The sequence below is a fragment of the Amphiura filiformis genome, chromosome 2 (assembly GCF_039555335.1).
Source record: "Amphiura filiformis chromosome 2, Afil_fr2py, whole genome shotgun sequence".
NCBI lineage: Eukaryota > Metazoa > Echinodermata > Ophiuroidea > Amphilepidida > Amphiuridae > Amphiura > Amphiura filiformis.
In genome coordinates, this window is record NC_092629.1 from 84718109 (window position 1) to 84740877 (window position 22769).

Consider the following 22769-nt stretch of genomic DNA (forward strand, 5'->3'; position numbering starts at 1 on the left):
TCCACGCGCGTACTGAGACATCATCTACAACGCGTGCTAGGCAATGTTTTTGTTTGTTTTGTTTTTAATATTATTATTATTATTTTTTTTTTTGCTTGCTTGCTTTCTTCTGAAGATAGCAATTTTGGTCAGCTTCGTCATTTTAATATTTCTTTATAGCTTTGCATTCGGCCTAGTGCCGATTTTTATACTAAAAGAAAATGTGGCGAGACATGCCGTAATTTGCTCGATTCTGGTGCCGGTGTCTATAGAGCTCCTGCATTGATTTACATGGGTAATATTAAAATTGAAATATCTCAAGAACCGAATACTGTATGACACTGAAACAAACTTTGAAATAAAGCTTTTACATTGCTCTATCTGTTTTATGTCATTTTGGTGTTTGTCGGATAAGTGTGATTTTGCTATCAACTGCAGATAGCTCAAATTTAAATGCCCGTTGGTTGTCGTTTTTGTCTGCTGAACGAGATAAAGGGTACATACCACAGAAAAGCTTTCCAGAGACTTTACGTGCTAAATAGGGGTCACGCGTTTTGGCCATAAGACGAGTTACGTCCAACTTTGAAATATATATTTGATATCATCTTAACTAGAACAAAATTCTGCATAACATTTCTGAAAATGACTACAAATTTTAGGTCCGACTAATTTTTCAGAAAATTAGCAGTGCTATATAAAAAGGTCACATTTTCCTGTGTTTACATCCGACTGCTAACCGCTTTCTGACCTCGTTTGTTCATTCGCATATAATCGTAAATATCACTCAAATTTTCGCATTTTCTTTACAAATTTGTAGAGATCACATTCACAAGTTCTAGTAAAACACGATTTTCAACACTAAAATTGTTACTATTGTACCGATTTTCTAGAATTTTTATGCAAAGTTTGGGACTATAGGCGTGATAAACTTTTACGGGAAACCGCTTCGCAGGCAGATTTAGTGCTATATGAACCCAAAAGCGATATTTTATAGAATCATGTTACTGCTATCTTCTGAAGATCAAATTAAAATGTCAAATGTTGCTACATTTTGTTTTCCTTTATAATTTTAATTGCATGTGGTTTTTTCTTCTACCTACTGAATACTAGTAGGCTATATAGCTGAAATAAAATGCAGGCCTATGTTTTCATTGTCCCTGCGCGAGATAGGCCTATATATTTTCGAATCGAATTAGGCCTACTGGTGATAATCTACTGAGAATCAAATTAAAATTGCAAATGTTGCGACATTTTGTTTTGGTTTAATTTGGGACTATATGCGTTAATTTGGGACTATATGAGATTCTAAATGCTAGGCCTATCTTCAGTAGATATAGCGAAAAAAATCCTAAAACGCGCACGGTTACTCTGCGCGAATAACAAAAATCGGCATTATATGCCGTGCTATTAAAAAAAAAAGGGGGTAAAAATAGAGAAACAGGCAGATGCGGAAAGTGATGAGTCTGTAATATCGCTTTAAACTTTCTGATCGGGACTGATGTATTAGAAAGAAAAAACTCGCCGCTACATGATGAAGTAAAATTTAGAGAAAATAATGTAAAACATTACTTCTAGAGTAGAAAGATGCAATGAATCGGGATGAGATTCTAAATGCTATTTATTTATTAGGCCTGCAATGCTATCTTCAGAAGATAGCCGTTTGCGGGCGCGTTCCGAGAAAATGATGCAGATCGTAAATGATGCATGCCGTAAGCACAGGCTCGCGCGTGTTCACAGACGATGATGCATGTCGCAACGCACGGTGATTTGCAAATCGCACCGTAAATGGTATCTTGGGTAGATAAAAAAACAAACAAACAAACAAACAAACAAACAGACAGACAAACAAACATGAAATATAAAAAAAATATACCAAATGATCTTTCTCGGCATTCGGCCTATATGCCAAGCTATAAGAAAAAAGGGGCAAAAAAAGAGGTAAAAATTCGCCGCTACATAATGAAGTAAAAATTTAGAGAAATTAATGTAAAACATTGCTTCTAGAGTAGAAAGATGCAATGAATCGGGATGAGATTCTAAATGCTATTTATTTATTAGGCCTGCAATGCTATCTTCAGAAGATAGCCTTTTACGGGCGCGTTCCGAGAAAATGATGCAGATCGTAAATGATGCATGCCGGAAGTGGGCTCGCGCGTGTTCACAGAGGATGATGCATGTCGCAACGGGTGCCGATTTGCGAATCGCATCGTAAATGGTATCTTGGGTAGATAAAAACAAACAAACAAACAAACAGACAGACAAACAAACATGAAATATAAATCAAATATACCAAATGATCTTTCTCGGCATTCGGCCTATATGCCAAGCTATAAGAAAAAAAGGGGGCAAAAAGAGGTAAAAATAGAGAAACAGTCAGATGCGGAAAGTGATGAGTCTGTAATATCGCTTTAAACTTTCAGATCGGAACTAATGTATTAGAAAGAAAAAATTCGCCGCTACATGATGAAGTAAAATGTAGAGAAAATAATGTAAAACATTACTTCTAGAGTAGAAAGATGCAATGAATCGGGATGAGATTCTAAATGCTATCTTCAGTAGATATAGCGAAAAAATCCTAAAACTCGCACGGTTACTCTGCCCGAATTAAAAAATCGGCATTCGGCCTATAGGCCCTAAGCCGCTTTTAAAAAAGGGAAAAAAAGAGGTAAAATAGAGAAACAGGCAGATGATAATCTCTGCTTTATAAGTGCCGTTTAAAATTTTGGTCAGCTTCGCTTCGTTATTTTTACATTTCTTTATAGCTCTGCAGTCGGCATGCCGATTTTTCTCTGAGCGCGTAACCCCGTTCAATGCAGTTTTACCGTTTCGCGCCGTACTGAATCATCATCTACAACGCGTGCTAGGCAATGTTTTTTTTGTTTTGTTTTTAATATTATTATTATTTTTTTTTTTTTTTTTTGCTTGCTTGCTTTCTTCTGAAGATAGCAATTTTGGTCAGCTTCGTCATTTTAATATTTCTTTATAGCTTTGCATTCGGCCTAGTGCCGATTTTTATACTAAAAGAAAATGTGGCGAGACATGCCGTAATTTGCTCGATTCTGGTGCCGGTGTCTATAGAGCGCGTGTTCACAGAGGATGATGCATGTCGCAACGGGTGCCGATTTGCGAATCGCATCGTAAATGGTATCTTGGGTAGATAAAAAACAAACAAACAAACAAACAGACAGAAAAACAAACATGAAATATAAAAAAAATATACCAAATGATCTTTCTCGGCATTCGGCCTATATGCCAAGCTATAAGAAAAAAGGGGGAAAAAGAGGTAAAAATAGAGAAACAGTCAGATGCGGAAAGTGATGAGTCTGTAATATCGCTTTAAACTTTCAGATCGGAACTAATGTATTAGAAAGAAAAAATTCGCCGCTACATGATGAAGTAAAAATGTAGAGAAAATAATGTAAAACATTACTTCTAGAGTAGAAAGATGCAATGAATCGGGATGAGATTCTAAATGCTATCTTCAGTAGATATAGCGAAAAAATCCTAAAACTCGCACGGTTACTCTGCCCGAATTAAAAAAATCGGCATTTGGCCTATAGGCCCTAAGCCGCTTTTAAAAAAAAAGGAGAAAAAAAGAGGTAAAAATAGAGAAACAGGCAGATGATAATCTCTGCTTTATAAGTGCCGTTTAAAATTTTGGTCAGCTTCGCTTCGTTATTTTTACATTTCTTTATAGCTCTGCAGTCGGCATGCCGATTTTTCTCTGAGCGCGTAACCCCGTTCAATGCAGTTTTACCGTTTCGCGCCGTACTGAATCATCATCTACAACGCGTGCTAGGCAATGTTTTTTTTGTTTTGTTTTTAATATTATTATTATTATTTTTTTTTTTGCTTGCTTGCTTTCTTCTGAAGATAGCAATTTTGGTCAGCTTCGTCATTTTAATATTTCTTTATAGCTTTGCATTCGGCCTAGTGCCGATTTTTATACTAAAAGAAAATGTGGCGAGACATGCCGTAATTTGCTCGATTCTGGTGCCGGTGTCTATAGAGCTCCTGCATTGATTTACATGGGTAATATTAAAATTGAAATAGCTCAAGAACCGAATACTGTATGACACTGAAACAAACTTTGAAATAAAGCTTTTACATTGCTCTATCTGTTTTATGTCATTTTGGTGTTTGTCGGATAAGTGTGATTTTGCTATCAACTGCAGATAGCTCAAATTTAAATGCCCGTTGGTTGTCGTTTTTGTCTGCTGAACGAGATAAAGGGTACATACCACAGAAAAGCTTTCCAGAGACTTTACGTGCTAAATAGGGGTCACGCGTTTTGGCCATAAGACGAGTTACGTCCAACTTTGAAATATATATTTGATATCATCTTAACTAGAACAAAATTCTGCATAACATTTCTGAAAATGACTACAAATTTTAGGTCCGACTAATTTTTCAGAAAATTAGCAGTGCTATATAAACAGGTCACATTTTCCTGTGTTTACATCCGACTGCTAACCGCGATCTGACCTCGTTTGTTCATGCGCATATAATCGTAAATATCACTCAAATGTTCGCATTTTCTTTACAAATTTGTAGAGATCACATTCACAAGTTCTAGTAAAACACGATTTTCAATACTAAAATTGTTACTATTGTACCGATTTTCTAGAATTTTTATGCAAAGTTTGGGACAATAGGCGTGATAAACTTTTACCGGAAACCGCTTCGCAGGCGGATTTAGTGCTATATGAACCCAAAAGCGATATTTTATAGAATCATGTTACTGCTATCTTCTGAAGATCAAATTAAAATGTCAAATGTTGCTACATTTTGTTTTCCTTTATAATTTTAATTGCATGTGGTTTTTTCTTCTACCTACTGAATACTAGTAGGCTATATAGCTGAAATAAAATGCAGGCCTATGTTTTCATTGTCCCCTGCGCGAGATAGGCCTATATATTTTCGAATCGAATTAGGCCTACTGGTGATAATCTACTGAGAATCAAATTAAAATTGCAAATGTTGCGACATTTTGTTTTGGTTTAATTTGGGACTATATGCGTTAATTTGGGACTATATGAGATTCTAAATGCTAGGCCTATCTTCAGTAGATATAGCGAAAAAAATCCTAAAACGCGCACGGTTACTCTGCGCGAATAACAAAAATCGGCATTATATGCCGTGCTATTTAAAAAAAAAAAAAAGGGGGAGGTAAAAATAGAGAAACAGGCAGATGCGGAAAGTGATGAGTCTGTAATATCGCTTTAAACTTTCTGATCGGGACTGATGTATTAGAAAGAAAAACTCGCCGCTACATGATGAAGTAAAATTTAGAGAAAATAATGTAAAACATTACTTCTAGAGTAGAAAGATGCAATGAATCGGGATGAGATTCTAAATGCTATTTATTTATTAGGCCTGCAATGCTATCTTCAGAAGATAGCCGTTTGCGGGCGCGTTCCGAGAAAATGATGCAGATCGTAAATGATGCATGCCGTAAGTGGGCTCGCGCGTGTTCACAGAGGATGATGCATGTCGCAACGGGTGATTTGCAAATCGCACCGTAAATGGTATCTTGGGTAGATAAAAAAAACAAAAAACAAACAAACAAACAGACAGACAAACAAACATGAAATATAAAAAAAATATACCAAATGATCTTTCTCGGCATTCGGCCTATATGCCAAGCTATAGACGATTTCCGTAATTGACCACTTCGTCGCCGTTGGCGGCGTTTGGCTCTGCTAATTCCAGTTTTACGGAGCAGAAACACTGAAAGCGAGGTCAAAGATCAAATTACATACTCCCAATTATGCAAAGTTAATTTGCTCAGTAACTATAAGGACTATCTAGCTTAAACTTTGTACATAATGTAGTATAAGTAACATAGAAGTATATTACGTTTAGCATTTTGCTAATTTTAATCTGCATAATTAATTAGAGTTCATTTTATTTTTTTGAAGAAATTAACCCTAATTAATTATGCAGATTAAAATGAGCAAAATGCTAAACATAATATACTTCTATTGTGCTTGTACTACATTATGTATCTAGTCTCAGCTAGATAGTCGTTATATTTACTTAGCAAATTAACTTTGCATAATTGGGAGTATGTAATTTGATCTTTGGCCTCGCTTTCAGTGTTTCTGTTCCGCTAAACTTGAGTCAGGGGGGGAAGGAGGATTATGGCCTGTTGACTAACTGAATACTACTATCGCGGATTCAGGGAAATATGATTGCCCAAATACGCAAATTAACGTGGTGTAGGGATTTTTTGTGCACCATCGTTAGAAATATAAAAACAAAGAGAAACATAGACATTCATTTGATCTGCCCCATTTCATTACATTCTGAAATGACTCTAAATTAATACCATAGGAAGAAAAATTAAAATCTAAATTTTAACCATATATATTCCAGTATCTATGGGCCGTTTTCTAGAAAATTTAGCTTTTGTAATAACCTCATGGCGTCAAAGTTCACTCACAGGTCCGGTCAATGTTGCTATGTAAGCGATCCGTTGAGTCTGTTACTGAGACTGTAAATTGTGTCGATATCGATTACCCAGGCAGCAGACGACGTTCGCAGGAACCTGAATCTCGACCTACTCCCTAAAATCTTTATCACGTAATGAATACGGAATAAATCACAAACATTAGGGGACTAGATCGGGTTGGAGGTTATTGCGGATCCTTCATCAGTTTCGGCTGTGATATTCATGTAGATCATAATTAGGCCTATTATAAATTATATTACATTACTTTTTAGGGGAGTTCTTGAATTCTATCTTATTTATTTATTATTTATTTTATTCATAATCCAGGGTAGCACAATTCAACCAAATAGCTGGTCTAACGAGGGCCCTGCGATAGGCCTACAAAATGCAACAATTATCAACATGCAATTTATATAGAATAGGCCTGTACAGTACGCCTACAACTATTTAGGCGGTAGGCCCTATACAAAATTAAAATACAGAAATGCATACACTTTTCAAAGTAAATAAAAAACACATCATTAACAACTACATGCTCAGAATCTTGGATTCTATGCCTATACTCTCCAAATCAGTAGGCCTAGGCCTACTCCCCTGTAGAAGTATTAACCGGATGGTGGAGGGGGTATGGGCCATGAATAGGCCTAGGCCTATATAGGGGTCATCAAAATATGGGGGGGAAGAAGCGCTACTAGGTCATAACATTAATGATGATAGGCCTATAGCCTATTTGGGATTGGGACTAGGCCTATAATTGGCCTAGGCCTAAATATTGTTTGAAAAACTAGTTGATTTACAATCAATAGGCCTACAAAACTTTCGCGCGCTTTCCAAATGGACTTCAGGCTTAGGCCTAAGGGAACAAAACAGACCAGTAGGCCTATTAGGCCTATTAGTTCAGGTGTTTAATTATATAAACCTAGGAATATAATTAAACACCTGAACTTTGTGGAATCTAGGTCTAATAGGCCTAGCTAGGCCTATAGGGGCCTAATAATTCAACGGGAATTAAACACCTGAACTTTGTGGAATCATTTGTGCGCGGAAGGGGTGTCATAACAATTTTCCAACCCGTTTATAGGGAGTTTCATGGGGCGCCATGGGGCCGTAATTTGTTTTAACCCGTGCGGGTCATTGCCTCTGGTCACTGACACATTTTGGGACATTTTTCTAAAATTGGGCAAATTCCGCCCAAAATGGTGCGATTTGCTCATAGGGCCATTGCATTGTATTTGAACAATTTATAACAAATAATCTAAGCCTACCACTCATGTCCCCTCCGAGGCTCTCCCGGTGTGGATGAAAAACTGATAATCTAAATCTCAAAATATGGGGGCCGAGCAAAACATAGGCCTATTGCAAATTTGAACGTTTCCGTACTGTTTGATAGGTGTCGTGCCCCATAAATGTGTGCCAAAAGTTTTCCCCCTCATTTCAACCTGCAAATAAATTTTGCCCCCCCCCCCCTTTTTTTTCTTGCCAAACAAATCCCCCCTCCATTTTATCCTCCCCAGGGCTCATAAAAGCATAGCCCTAACCATTTGTATATGTTATTTCTAATTCAAATTGGAGCGATGTATGCCTATAGAGCTCGGGTAGAAGAAACCTGGCATGGGGATAAGTTTTGCCGAGAATAAGTTTGGTATCTTAATACTAATTATGGCGTGTCTGTCCTCTGTCCGCGCGCTATCGCATGCGAGTGGCTCGCTAACGCGTGCTCGCGGTGCGTATAACGCGAGCGCGCGGTGCGTATCGCGTGTGCGCAGTGCGCTATCGCGTAGTGCTGCGGAGTACCGACGGGCGCAGTGCGAGCATCGGAAAGTATTACAGTGACTAACAGGTGCATCTCATCGGACCAATAGGCCTATTTTAAAGACATGATTAACATACCCGTTTGCGTTCACATTTCTCCCGATTGAATTGACGGCCTACATCCAGACACTACTAAAATTTCGGGGTATTTTGGGTCCTCCGATGTGGTTGCAGGACAGGGTTTGGAAGAGGCGAACGATGGGTTTTCAGATTATAGGTTCTGAAGTAAGCGTCACAGCTACAAAACAGAGTTGATAGTTGTGTCTTAATCATTGAGAGACATATATCGTATAGGTCAGGACAAGTATTATAGGTAACGGGCGTTGGGTAATTAGAGATAGGCCTATCACGAGAACCGCCCAACCCGAGAACCGCGAAATCTAGTATTATATAATGTTCTGCTTGAAACAGCAGAGTGTAGGGAAAGCCCCCCAAAAATGGATTCAGCGAAATAAATAAATTGAGTAAAATTTTGGGAAAATTCAGTGAGGGAAAATTGCACAACTCTGGTTGACTCAAAAGGATAATTTGGTTAGAGCTTATCTAACATTAGTTCAAAACTATTTGAGCGGGTCACTGGATAACAGCAAACAAAAAAGCGGGTCGGTCATTGGGTGAACATTAATTGAAATATGTCGGCCACACATCACCATCACCCATTTTTCAGTGAGGTGCCCGCATAACAGTGATTGTCCCCCGCATTGTTCTACAAAATATTAAAGCGGCTCGTGCATTGATTTGAAAGTCCTACAACAAAATCATATCTAGTGATTAACCTCTAACATCAACATGTCTAATTTTGGAGACTAGTAGAGTTCTACTAGCCATGAGACAATTACTATTAAAGATCTGTAACACGTACTTTGTTTTATTAATATTATTTATTGTTCACATTGTAGCTTTTCATCATTTTTACAAATTTCAATATTATGACAATATCAAGTATAACATATTTTATTTAATATTGTACACTAGAAAAAATTTAATAATGATAAAACCAGATTCGAATTAATTATTCTTAAAGGAGTATTTCGTGATCCTAGCATCCTCTTTTTATGACATTTTTCAGTACATATCCACGAAAAAAGCCTATTCCCAAAATTTCAGTTGATTCCGATTTTGCGTTTGCGAGTTATGCATGATTATGTGTATTACACTGCTCCATAGACAATGCGTTGTAATTTCGTTCTGGTGCACCAGAACGAAATTCAAATTTCACAATATCTTTGCAAAACGAATTAATCTGCAAGAAATATTTTGTACATAAACATTATGTAGCCAGAGGTTTCCAGTGATATAAAAATCTCAACTTTTTTTTTGAGAAAAGTGGGGGGATGAGGCTGTGGATCACGAAATGCCCCTTTAACAGACCGAAAATTGAATTAAAAAATTGAAATGTCGGATAAAAATCAGAGATCCAAATAATTTGTACATTAACTGCCATAAAAAGTCATAAACTATACATTCTGGACATTTCAAGAGTTTCCAAAGTTGCATTTGGAAAAGGCAGGCTTTTCAATAAACATCCAAATTGACGGGTACCAATCGTTTTGATAGAACCTGCAGTGTGGGCCCTGTTCTCACCAATGGTCATTTGTCAAATCATCAACATTACTTCCAAACTTCTGTAGAGTTTGGAACATCCAAAGCATCATCATTGATCACTAATCTTGCCGTAAAATGGAATGAACAGGACCAATGACATTGCCTTGAGGAACACCTTACACCACCATTAAGTAAGAGCAAGTCTTAATATGAAGTTAATTTTTTTTTTTTTTTACACTAGGATTTAATTGTCCTTCAACATTTTTTAAATAGCTGTTTTTGCTGTTTGTTTTGCAACAGACCTGTAGTTGAGTCACTAAACCTGAGTTTCGAGTCATCTTGAGGTTGAGACAAGTCTCAAGTTTGGTCTGAAAGTTGAGAAGAATCATAACATATTTAGTGATAGACTTTGTCCTGAATGCATATTTTCCAAACTTAGACTTTTCAACAAAAATAAAATTTACATTCAAAGGCACATTTATGGTAAATTACAAACATTTATATTTTCATAATTGAAAACATTTCACAACCACATCGACTTACACGTTTAATTTTAATTATTGGTACATAATTATTAGACCATTTTTTGTACCCGAGTCTACTTCATTCAAGACTGAGCCGAGCCCAGTTCATTTATATTTGAGTCCGAGCCAAATTCAGGTCCAAAAAAACTATGACCCACCGCACAGTTGACACTTCAAAAACTCAACCTAACAACAATACAAACAACAACTAAATGTACAAAATAACCATGATAATTAGTAGAGAGGCCACTTCGGTCTATCTGCTCTAGTTAAGATTTTTGTGCATTATTTTTAGACAAAGGTGCCAGCTAGGTTAGAATTAACCATTAGGCGACGAAAAAAAGAAACCCTGTTCTACAGGCGAACAGACCAAGTAGGGTCGGTCGGCCTTTTTTTTTTTTTTTTTTTGAAATGACCCAAAAAAAGCACCAAACTCTTTAAATAATTTGCAATTTGAGAAAATGCAAAAAAAAACTTTGTTTCTGAAATTTCCGAAATTTGGGTCGGCATTCATTTTAAGTTTTCCCCAATTTGTTCAAAATCTTGGTCAGTCGGGCCAGTAGAACAGGGTTTTCTTTTTTCGTTGCCTTATCTTTCCGTTTAACCCAGCTGGCATTTCCAAATGAGCTGAGATATTTGGGTAGAAAATGCAGTTTGTAAATTTGTTATTTTCAATATTTGTTAACAAAAAATGCATCTTTATATCTTGATGCAATATTTTGGGAGAAATGCATTATTTTGATGATTTTGCTCAATTTTGAACAAAGAAAGTTAATTTTACATGGTAAAAAATGAAATTTAGTTTTTTTAAAGATATTTGAAATACACTGGTATGAATGTGTACATCAAAAAAGTCAATCATGGCAACTTCCCGAAACCAAAGTTTTTGACCTATGACCTCTTGAAAATCAAATGTCAACATAAAATAGTTTTTGGCAGTTTTGCCATCAAAATCAACTGAAAAATGGTGGGAAACATAGTTGCTATGGTAGCTGAACAACCTGTGACTTCTGCAAATATCCTGAAATTGTGGTCATTTTCTTGCAACATTGTGTATGTGTTATGGTATGTTTAAGTTAGGCTATATAGGCCTATTGTTTTTAAATTTTTTGTTCCCTAGGTTTTATGTTTTGTAAAGCGCCCAGAGGCTATTTGCGTTGGCGCTATATTAAATCTCTCATTATTATTATTATTATTATTACCATTTAACATCAAGACCTATAGCAACAAAACAAATGCCCATTTTAACCAAAAATTCAAATTTGTACCCAAAAATTGCACCACCAATTTACAGCCCAAAACAAGCATTTTATGCTGACCTTTGATTTTCAAGAGGTCATAGGTCAAAAACATTTGGTTTTAGAAAGTTGCAATGATTGACTTTTTTGATGTACACATTCATATCAATACAGGTATACTCTTTATTCCAAATATCTTTAATTTTGTTTTTTCCATGATTTACCATTGTTAACTTTTTTTTTTTCAAAATTGTACAAAATCACCAAAATAATGTATATCCTCCAACTATCTCATCAAGATATAGAGATGCAATTTTTTCGTTAACAAATATTGAATATATGTAGGGATGTAGCTACAGTGGGCGGCGGTGGGTGGCACTGTGGCAGAGCCCACCACTCAGTTTTGGAGCCCACCAGTCAGCTGCAACTTTAGCACTGGAGCCCACCACTCAGAGGCCAAAATTGCACAATTTTATTGGATTAGTCAAGAATTTGGCCCATTTTGGCAAAAAATTGCCAAATATGCAAGATTTTCATTAAATGCCGCCCACAACAAAAACTATCCTAGCTACAACCCTGTACATATGATATGTATAATTCTCCACAGCAAATACATTGTATGAATTATGAAGTTCATACTTAATGTAGTTTCAAAGTTATAGCTATTTTAATATTCACATTTTTGGTAAAAATTGTACTCACAAAAACTGCATTTCAACACACATGCAAAAAAAAAACAAGGAAAAGGGGTGTTTTTTTTAGGCAAGGCAAGTTACGCGAATGACGCATTTAGGGTCTAAAAAACACTGATTTTCAAGAGTAAGGGTAGTTTTCTGAAACTGAACAACTTGTTTAGGGTACCTTTACAAATGTTTTGGTACTAGCCAAAAAACACATTAGCAGGCATGGGACAACGCATTTATGAAAAAGTCTGGAAAAGCACGTAAAATTGGCAAAAACACCTGAAAAAGGGCTGAAAATCAATAAAATTGCGGAAATTTTGACATCACAAAAGTCTGGTTCCAGTGTTTTCACTGGAAAATCCCATGCCTGCATTAGAGGGTATATTTTATATTAACTGACCTAATTATAGGCTTAAATTTCTTGGTATGGTAAAACTCGTTTAGGGGATGTTTAAAGAAAATTTGGTCACACATGTATGTGTACACTATCATAATGAAGTGGCCCCCCGGGCAAAAATGGGGGTGGGCTTATAACCGGGGAGGGGCTAGTAGTTGAATTTAACAATAAGAAAAATCTTCCCCATTTGTATATGCCCAATGTATCAGTAATTTCTATCATCTTTGTCAATTTTTTAAAAGTTTTAAGTATGGAATGTTAATTTTTAAGCAATATTTTTAAAATATTTGTTCTTAAGGGAAGGGGTATGAACGTTTGGACAGTATTTATTGTGGGACATTAGAGCACATCAGACATATCGAATTGCATTCTGAATACGAAGAATGGCCTTCTGATATCAAATAATTTTGATTTTTAGAAATTCGCAATGTAATACACATTTTATGGCAAATCATTAAAAATTGATATTTTTGATATTTAACAGTACTTGAAGTAAACTTTATAAATCTGATAATTTATACTTAAAGTGTATGTAGGTGGGATGAAAAGTCGACAATCAATTGAAAATTTTAACATTTCGTATTAGAAATATGGAATTTTTTTACAAAAAAAAAAAAAAAAAAAAGGTCTTTTTGGGAAAAAATCCATATCTTCAATACAAAAGGTCAAAATTTTCAATTGATCGTCGGCTTTTCCTCCCAGCTATATACACTTTAAGAATATATCATTAGATTAATGAAATTTATTTCGAGGACTGTTATATCAAAAATTTGAAAAATATCAAATTTTAATAATTTGTCATAAAATTTGTATTATATCGTGAATTTCAAAAAATGAAAATTATTTTATATCAGAAAGACATGCTTCAGATTCAGAATGCAATTCGACACGCCTGAGGTGCTCTCATGTCCCACAAAAAATACTGTCGAAACGCCATAAACGCTCATTCTAGATCCCTTAAGGTGGTACTACACCCCGGCCTTAATAAATTTGTGACTATTTTTGCATTTTTCTCAAAAACTAATAAAACACTGGTAACAAAAGTTATGTATATTATAGTGGCAAGGAATCCAGTTACTACACTGGAATTTCAGTGAATCAAGGCAAGTAGTTATTGATTTATTGATCAAATATTGGTTTTCCCTCATTTTTTACTGTAACTCCACAACTGTTGTCTGTGCTGAAATAAAATTTTCAGTGCAGTAGTTGTACTCCTTGCCCCTATAACATATCTTACTTGTCACCAATGCGCTATAATTTTAAAAAAAAAAAAAAAAATAGGCACAAAATTGGCCAGGGGTGTAGTACCACCTTAAATGTGAAAGAAAAGCATTGATTAGAGGTTAATGACTGCATGCGCATCAGTTGTTTTGAGGGTATTGTGAAACATAAATTCAAAAAACTGGGTGTGTAAATTTAAGATTTGTGTACAAAGTATAGGCCATGTGGGTAAAAACTGGGTGTGTAATGTATTTACAAATTTGGGTGTGTAAAACACTCGATCCCTACACGGCTGGCTGCCTAAGCCCTTGTTGTGAAATATCTAAACATTGAACCGAGGTATATCCCGAGGTCCAAAGCACAATGTTTAGATACCTGAAAAATAACTAACCTCATTCATAACCGTCACTTTTTCAATTTTTTTAAAATTCAATTAATGTTACATTTTCTTCTTTTAATTTGAAAACAGAACACAATTTTAACTTTATCTGTCGTTTTCCCTGTAAAATCGAATAGCCCATTAAGGAAATACCGCTAGCGACCAATTACACTAGCACGCAATCAAGGCATTAGCCAGAGGGGTGTCTTTAGGGTGTCCAAAATGGTCAAAAATACCTTATTCTACAAAATCAGAGTGTCCACTTCCTATTCACTCCATTATAAAAATCAGAATTTTAGGGTGTCCAAATGACACCTGGACACCCCTCTGGCTAATGCGTAACACGTCATATATAACACGGTCATTGTAGAGCGTACTTTTAGCGGTCATTATACTTTTTCAATGACCTGCATTTGCGTCCGCATATTGATACACCCTGTATATACATGCATGCATCACAGCACTACCAGTGCTGTGCCCTAATAAGTGTACATAGCTCATCAGAATTAAACCATTAAAACCATGCATTTATAGATGTGGAAATAATGTTACATTATGAAATGCAGCTGAATTAGAGCCACTGAATACAACTTGGGTCAGGGGCGGATTATGGGGCGCACCCGGTGTGTGCCCCTACAATTTTTGCAGAGCGGCGCCTGACTTTATGTATTTTTACAGATCGGCGCTTGACATGGCTCTCGCTCTTTTGAAAATTCCTGGATCCACCCCTGAGTCGGGTCAAATGGTCTTAGAGTCAAGTCCGAGTCACCAAAGTCTCAAGTGAAATCATTGAAGTCTCGAGGCAAGTCATTTGGATTTGAGACTCAAGTCCTAAAGCTTGAGTTCAAGTCATTATTTTCAGACTCGAGTCGTGTCTGGAGTCCTAAAGGCTAAAATGTCGAGTCGAATCCAACTCAACTTGAATGACTCGACTTAACAAATCTTTTTAGCAGTGCTCGTTCCCATTCAAAACAAACAAAGTTTAATGTTTAGGAAAGAGAATCATAATCTTTATACTGATTTCCAAATTCCAATTGTAGATCAAACTTGGGTTGACTTAATCTTGGGCAATTAATATGTCATAGGTGACTTCCACTCTGGTACGAAATCCAATTGCCAGGAGCTACTTTCAAGTAAATGATGCTGGGGGGCACAATTTTTCCGGGCCATCCGTCTCTGGTATTTGTTGTTGCTGTAGACCAGTTTCTTCCAGAGGTGCAAGTTCATATTCTGTAAAATGAAATCATTAAAGATAATACTGTGATACTTGTAATATTGGGCTATTCCAGTTGAAATCCATACACACCTATGGAAGACATAGGTCACCAATTCAGGTAACCCCATTTGAAATTCACACTCCTTGTGTGGAAGATTAAAGCAATAATCAGGGGTGTGAGTGACCACAAATAAAAGAGCCTCAAAATTCTGAAATTTGGAAATTTGGAAACCTCCTATAATTTAATTCAGATTTTAATCTGAACTCTCACACCCCTGAATAATGCACAATTTCAATCATAGGTTCTTTGTTTCCATAGTTTTCACTAATCACATTATGTCCCCTTTTAACTTCGAGCCAACAAATGCGGTAAAACAAAGAAAATTGCCATTTCATTCCAGTGCCTGTAGTAAGGCACCGTTCACAAACAGTTGTTGGGGGGGCCTGATGCAAAAAGGGAAAGGGGGGCCCTGAAAATATTTGACCCTCCTAAGGGGGGCCCTGAAAAAAAATGACCACAAATTTTCCTGGGAAAATTGAGTTATACGCTTTTCTATGGGGTTGACCCATAATTTTCGAGGTCTGTAAAGGTCCAAGGGGCCCCAAAATTTTTTTGTGATGAAATGTTTTTGCATCAGGCTCCCCTCTTACAAGTGTTGTGAACGGTCCCTAATTATCGTCAATGCGTTTTGGCTCGCCGATCGTCATTGAGCTTCATGCAGCTTGGATGTATAAAGAGACATTTAAGACAAATAGCGATAGATAAACACAGTTTATATGTCACTGATTCAATGATATGTATGCATGATGTATCAGCCATCACAATAAAACCAGAGATATCAGGTTTTATAATAAAAACTTAAATTTTACTGTAATTAAAGCACTTCAGGCTTAGTCTTACTACTCTTTCACGTGGTATTTCAGTACGCTATATTAGGCATAACAATCATGCAAAAAGAAATTGAGGTCATCACTGTGGAAAAATCACACATGGCTTTAAGGGCATGTATTCCATGGGGGTTGGGGTTGTATGGATTTCAACTGGAATAGCCCATTGCAACAGTAAGCCTACAAGAATATTTTTAAGCTAAACAGTATTGTCACATGGAGAGCACACAACAACATTTCTATTACGGTACTGCTGTTTGTTTGTATGTTGCAGTATTTTGCGGCGTCCTGATCATCACGTAAAATCTGGCAAAATGAACTAGGAGATGTACAAATGCTGTTTTGTCAATTTTAAATAAACATGTTGTTGCATCTTCCATTTATTTATTAGATGAAATCACAGTATTAACAAATGCATGCCCTTAAATCAAATAAAAATTACAAATTATAGTTGTACATACCAGGTCTTTATGCTATTTGTTCACTCTGTAGATCTATGTAAAGTCATATTCTCCTCACAACTGTGGCATGTGGCTAAAGTTGCTGCAATAGTTCACACTGACCTAGCTGTTGGCAAAAGTACAAGAAACATGACTTCATGTCAAGCTAAAAATCATATAAAAACAAACACCTTTTTAGTCCTAGCCCAATTTAGTCGTTGAGTAGGCCAGAGTCAGCACCTATGTTAGGCCTATGCCATGGCATGGGCCTAAAGAAATCCCAACTCACGCTTGCGTAAATTCACATTAGGGTGCACCAGTCACACAATACACAACATGGAACTAAGGTAAGTGCTGTACCCAACTGCGTGCACACCATTCTATCTCAAGACATGCTGTTATGAGTTTTTTCATCAATTATAAGCCGAACAAACTTTTAGTCCCAGGTAGTATGGTCGTGTGTCATGAATTGGGGGCCAAATGCGTTACATGCTCAAAATTAGAAAAATAATCACGCTTTTACACAAAAATGATTGTAATTCATCTCATGTTTGTCAGAAACCTACAATTTTTTATCATCATCAAGCTGTGCAAGTGTAAGGAAGGCAATTGTTCAACTTTTAAGTTGATATATCAGGGTGCCACAAATATTATATAGGGTGGAAAAGTTACATTTTCGTTCAAAAAGTAAAAAATTGGTTCCTCTCTTACTCACTAACATAAACACCTGTCCTGCTAAAACCTTTTTAGATGTGTTAATAACATTGTCGGCTCTCAAAAAAAGCAAACTTGTAAGATGAGTTATGTAGCCTAACTGAGATACAGGGTGTTCAAAAGTCGTACATAAATTTTTATGATTTTTATGGCATTATCAATCAAAACTTTTTTCCTTTATGTCCTACACAAAAACCAATGGCATATTTGAATTTCTCATCAAATTTCCTTCTAAAAAATATTAACTTTTACAGAAGTAGGGTAACTTGACATTCAGAAATATGACATTCAGAACATTTCGGAGCACAAATGCATGCTTAGTACAGTAACGTATAGGAAAAGCCTAGAGGCCATGACACAGAATGCAGCACATTAACAACAAATTAAACCAGCTTGGAGTAAAATTGGTCAAGTTACTTACTAGACATTATAAATACCAAAACAATGGTACATGTACATAATCCATCCTAATACCTTGCTGGGATACGAAGTTACAGTAAAAAATAAATTTGAGAGGCACTGAAAATCAATATTCCCTATACTTTAACACACGCCTCAACCGTAGGCACCTCAACCGTAGGCACCACCACCCCTGACTTTGCATCGTTTGAATTGCAATATCTCAAAAAGTAAATACAGTGTGAAGTTTTTACTTTCCAGTTTTAGGTAGATAAATTAGCAACAAAATGAGACCATTTCTAGTTCAGTAGCCCTCTACATTCTTGAGATCTGGGCCAAAACGTCCTGAATTTTTTTTTTTTTTTTAACACTACCACCTTTTCCTATACCCCAATTCATGACGCACGACCGTATTTAAAAAAAATCAGCATTCTTAATAAAATATCAACTATTTTTAATTTGTATGCTGCTGCAGCATACAACTAATTATAGGTTAATAAACGTGTATCATTTGTTGGGAGAGAAATTGTACAAAATAATGCAGACGTACTGAGATGTTCATGTGTCTAATGCACGAGCCCCGAAGGCGGAGTGCATAAGACGCATCAACATCTCAGTACAAGTGCATTATTTTGTACAATTTCTCGAAAGCAATAAGTGATACGCATTTATTCATACACGACTAAAAAATCCTGTGGTTTTTATAATTTTTATAACAAAATTGTCACTAAAATGTTGGAAAATACAAACAAATATAAATGCCTCCACCCGCAAGAAAAATGAACGCATCCGAAAGCACTGCACGTACTATGCGGAGTGCGCGCCAGTGCAATAAGCCAAATCGCTATTGTAACTTCCGGTTTTTTTAGGACACTTTGCCCTTTGACCTTTCTGGAAAATTCGGGTTTTGTGCGTACAAAATATAATTAAAAACTTGTTACTAAAATAAAAAAAACTTAAAAAACATTATTATTAAATGAATTAATTATTTAAATATTTTTAATGATAACATTATGACAATAATAAATAAATTATTAATAATTACAGCAATTTTCCCGATAGGTCAAAGGACAAAGTGTCCTAAAACTGCAAAAACTGTCCCACAATGCATTGCAAACTTCCAATGCCGATTGGGCTTATTATACAATATTTAGGCACGGCTATTAATTTACTAACACTTGCTCTGATTGGTTCATGATACTATGAAAAATGATAATATTCATGGATGGTTGACATTGGTTGTACTGAATTGCGGCTTCGTGAGCAATAAATCAGTCAATTATGTTCAGGAATAGATCCTATTCAAACATTGGCTTCAAAAGTGGCGAAATTGAAATTGTACGGTACTAATATAAAAATATTAAATTCATGTACATCGTGGAACATTCAACTACGCTTGTTACTCCGCGACTAATCATGCTAACTACAAGCACGTACAACGCTGCTCTACGCGTCCATATTAGCGAGGCTATCTGCGTACAACTGCTTACTACGCACAGCCACGCAAAGAGTATATGTTCCACGATGTATACGAATTTGATAATTTTTCTATAGAATTTGTTTGCAAGCGTTTATGGGTACATAGGCCTACACTCAAGTGTTTACGGATATATGCGCGCAAGTGAATATGGGTATGCACGCGGTCACGTACCTGTTTATGGCTAGCCTACGCACAGTTGTTTGTTCCACTTTGCGGGTGCCAATTTGCTAGTGCTACTCAAGCGCTGTGCTTGCCCACAAGCAAAGCAAAGTTAAGGCAAGTCTAACATGCTACGCTAGAGAAATACTTCACTTAAGTCTTAAGTTCAGAATCAGTCTCCAACACACCACTAACTATGTACTGTGTGTGGCTCAAGAGCCACGATTTATGGGCTGCATGCAGTGACTTCTCATTTGAGCTGTATGCGTCATGTGCGTAATGTGTGCGGCCATAAACACTTGCAAACGCATAATGCGTAACCATAAACAATTGCGTGTGTGCATACCCATACCAATAAGCACACACGTGTGTGCGTACCCATAACACTTGCACACAATGCGTGCGTACACTGCGTATCCGTAAACACATACGCGTACCCATAAAACAGTTGCAAACGCATGTGCGTCCGTAGCATGGTAGTTGCAAAAAAAAAAAAAAAAAAGCCATTGTCATGTTTTAGTCAAATGACGGAATCCCACACCAGGTATATTTATATTATTCATTAGATTGTTTAGTTCTGACTTCTGAGAGTGATAATTGGGACTGGGACTCGGAGCTACTCAGTCACTCAGCAGGGGATCTCAGCTACAACTTACCGAACATTCATGTCAGTTAACTTTGCAGAAGTACTGTCATCATGATCAGCCCATACCGCCATGCAATGCATGATCATCATAATGATGATGATTCAAATGCATGAATGCAACCATCGATCGGCGTCCTGGCCGTCGACGTAAACGTAAACCGTGTACTGGAAATGGAAAGTCACCATTGCAATCCACGCAATGATTGCCAATGTAATGGTTTGCATGCATGACAGCTCGACAGTGCATGCATGTTGCGTGTGTTGCATACGAAAATTGTCAGTTGCCGGTTCGCTTTCTGCAGTGATTTGACGACCTTTTATGGGCAAAATCTCTCAAAATCAAAGAGTTGCGGTGTGCCCATTATGATCTAAGTCCGAAAATCTTTACATACACGAAGTTTTAAGTCATGAACATCAGGCAATGTTGACTTTTTGTGGAATTTAAAACTGTGTTTTCAGACGACAAAATGGCGGCGTTTTTACCAGAGTTTTTCCGATCCAGACCGGCCTGGCAAAATCTGATCACGATTATCGATTAGGACCAGGGAATAAATAAAGGGTTGCCAGTCATCAAGAAATCCTCCGTCCCCCCCTGACTTGAGTTAGCAGAGCCAAACGCCGCCAACGGCGACGAAGTGGTCAATTACGGAAATCGTCTATAAGAAAAAAGGGGCAAAAAAAGAGGTAAAAATTCGCCGCTACATAATGAAGTAAAAATTTAGAGAAATTAATGTAAAACATTGCTTCTAGAGTAGAAAGATGCAATGAATCGGGATGAGATTCTAAATGCTATTTATTTATTAGGCCTGCAATGCTATCTTCAGAAGATAGCCTTTACGGGCGCGTTCCGAGAAAATGATGCAGATCGTAAATGATGCATGCCGGAAGTGGGCTCGCGCGTGTTCACAGAGGATGATGCATGTCGCAACGGGTGCCGATTTGCGAATCGCATCGTAAATGGTAAAAAAAAAAAAAAAAAAAACAAACAAACAAACAAACAGACAGACAAACAAACATGAAATATAAATCAAATATACCAAATGATCTTTCTCGGCATTCGGCCTATATGCCAAGCTATAAGAAAAAAAGGGGGCAAAAAAGAGGTAAAAATAGAGAAACAGTCAGATGCGGAAAGTGATGAGTCTGTAATATCGCTTTAAACTTTCAGATCGGAACTAATGTATTAGAAAGAAAAAATTCGCCGCTACATGATGAAGTAAAAATGTAGAGAAAATAATGTAAAACATTACTTCTAGAGTAGAAAGATGCAATGAATCGGGATGAGATTCTAATGCTATCTTCAGTAGATATAGCGAAAAAATCCTAAAACTCGCACGGTTACTCTGCCCGAATTAAAAAAATCGGCATTCGGCCTATAGGCCCTAAGCCGCTTTTTAAAAAAAAGGAGAAAAAAAAGGTAAAAATAGAGAAACAGGCAGATGATAATCTCTGCTTTATAGTGCCGTTTAAAATTTTGGTCAGCTTCGCTTCGTTATTTTTACATTTCTTTATAACTCTGCAGTCGGCATGCCGATTTTTCTCTGAGCGCGTAACCCCGTTCAATGCAGTTTTACCGTTTCGCGCCGTACTGAATCATCATCTACAACGCGTGCTAGGCAATGTTTTTTGTTGTTTTGTTTTTAATATTATTATTATTATTTTTTTTTTTGCTTGCTTGCTTTCTTCTGAAGATAGCAATTTTGGTCAGCTTCGTCATTTTAATATTTCTTTATAGCTTTGCATTCGGCCTAGTGCTGATTTTTATACTAAAAGAAAATGTGGCGAGACATGCCGTAATTTGCTCGATTCTGGTGCCGGTGTCTATAGAGCTCCTGCATTGATTTACATGGGTAATGTTAAAATTGAAATATCTCAAGAACCGAATACTGTATGACACTGAAACAAACTTTGAAATAAAGCTTTTACATTTCTCTATCTGTTTTATGTCATTTTGGCATTCGGCCTATATGCCGCGCTATTTAAAAAAAAAAGGGAGAAAAAAAGAGGTAAAAATAGAGAAACAGGCAGATGATAATCTCTGCTTTGTAAGTGCCGTTTTAAATTTTGGTCAGCTTCGTTATTTTTGCATTTCTTTATAGCTCTGCAGTCGGCATGCCGATTTTTCTCTGATCGCGTAACTCCGTTCAATGCAGTTTTACCGTTTCGCGCCGTACTGAATCATCATCTACAACGCGTGCTAGGCGATGTTTTTTTTGTGTGTTTTTTTTAATATTATTATTATTTTTATTTTTTTGCTTGCTTTCTTCTGAAGATAGCCATTTTGGTCAGCTTCGTCATTTTAATATTTCTTCATAGCTTTGCATTCGGCCTAGTGCCGATTTTTATACTAAAAGAAAATGTGGCGAGACATGCCGTAATTTGCTCGATTCTGGTGCCGGTGTCTATAGAGCTCCTGCATTGATTTACATGGGTGATCTGCCATAACAAATATCTCAAGAACCGAATACTGTATGACACTGAAACAAACTTTGAAATAAAGCTTTTACATTTCTCTATCTGTTTTATGTCATTTTGGTGTTTGTCGGATAAGTGTGATTTTGCTATCAACTGCAGATAGCTCAAATTTAAATGCCC

The 22769-nt window shown here is 36.6% G+C and overlaps 1 long non-coding RNA gene across 1 annotated transcript; it reads right to left on the reverse strand.

The window, feature by feature from the left end:
- Positions 1 to 14571: 14571 nt before the first annotated feature.
- On the reverse strand, positions 14572 to 20260 carry LOC140137443 (uncharacterized). Its single transcript, XR_011856839.1, has 3 exons — positions 20185 to 20260; positions 16798 to 16903; positions 14572 to 15462 (listed from the first exon to the last, which is right to left on the reverse strand). It is a non-coding gene; the product is annotated as an uncharacterized lncRNA (long non-coding RNA).
- Positions 20261 to 22769: the final 2509 nt, after the last annotated feature.